The sequence below is a fragment of the Suricata suricatta genome, chromosome 9 (genome assembly GCF_006229205.1).
Source record: "Suricata suricatta isolate VVHF042 chromosome 9, meerkat_22Aug2017_6uvM2_HiC, whole genome shotgun sequence".
NCBI classification, from domain to species: Eukaryota; Metazoa; Chordata; class Mammalia; order Carnivora; family Herpestidae; genus Suricata; species Suricata suricatta.
This window is the reverse complement of record NC_043708.1, coordinates 9,130,326-9,131,810: the sequence shown is the minus strand read 5'-3', so window position 1 is coordinate 9,131,810 and position 1,485 is coordinate 9,130,326.

The following is a 1,485-nucleotide window of genomic DNA, read 5'->3' as shown; positions in this document are numbered from 1 at the left end:
CAACTCTCTCTCCCTCCTCCGCTCCCCCTGGTTCTCCATTAGGTCTCTCCTGTTTTCCTGCTAGACCTATGAGTGCAAACATATGGTTTCTGTCCTTCTCTGCCTGGCTTACTTCACTCAGCATGACACCCTCAAGGTCCATCCACTTTCCTACAAAGGGCCATATGTCATTCCCTCTCATTGCCATGTAGTACTCCATTGTGAATATATACCACCTGGACCAAGAAGATGTGTTTGTTTATTCTTGAGAGAGAGTGTGCACCCGTGCACACACATGGGTGAGGGACAGAAGGGAAGAGATTCGTAAGCAGGCTTCCTGCTCAGTGCAGAGCCCAATGCGGGGCTTGATCCTACAACCCTGGGATCATGACTCAAGAGGAAATTAAGAGTTGGACACTCAATCAATTGAGCCATGCAGGTGCCCCCCCACCTCCACAGCACATTTTATTTTATTTATTTATTTTTTAATTTTTTAAATGTTTATTCCTTTTTTGAGAAACAGAGAGAGAGACAGAGTGTGAGCAGGGGAAGGGCAGAGGGAGAGGAAGACGCAGAATCCAAATCAGGCTCCAGACTCTGAGCTGTCAGCACAGAGCCTGACGCGGGGCTTGGACTCACGAACCATAAGGTCATAACCTGAACCAAAGCCGGACACTTAACCGACTGCGGCACCCAGGTGCTGCCCACTCTCCTCCAACCACATTTTATATCCAAATGCAGATGTGATACAAATAAAAGGGCATTTGGGGAAGAAAGAAACAAAACTCTTCCTTTAGCGTGAGCACATTTGAAATGACAATAGCTCAGGAAAAAATAAAATAAAAGATCGCAAACAGAAGTGTGTGGTGCTGTTTAAGAGCAGGTGAGGCAGAGGGGAATTGAAGAGGGGACATGAGGAAGACAAGCATTCTGACACGGGAGGAATTCATCACTGCTGTTTCCTGGGAATTTGCCCACCGAGGGTGCGCCCACACCAGGGCACAACACGTTAGAGCCAGCGCTGCACAGAGTCAGACACCCGATGTCTGCTCACAGCTCAAGCCTTGACTGTGTTTGTATCAGTGTCCTCCTGCCTTGGGAGTGCTGGGTAACAAACAGCCAGAAGTTAGTGGTGTCGGATCAGTGTCCACGGTTCAGGAATATGGAGGCGGCCAGGTGACTGCTGACTCCATCAATTTGTTCTGGGCTCACTCACATGTCTGGAAGTCAGCTGACTGCCCCCCCCCAATCCAGGATGGGTTCCCACAGGATGACTCAGCTCTGCTCCACGTGCCTCTCCTTCTCCAGTAGGCTAGCCTGGGTATCTCCCTCCCCTGATGATGACAGAGACAGAGACCTCAGGTGGAGACACGAAAACCCTGGGCTGAGAACTAGCTTGCCATCATCACTTCTACCTCGATCTGTTGGCCAAACCCGAAATCAGGGTGTGAGGACCCTGCAAAGAGCATGCACGCAGGGATGAGTGAGAAGCTGGGGTCATGTTTG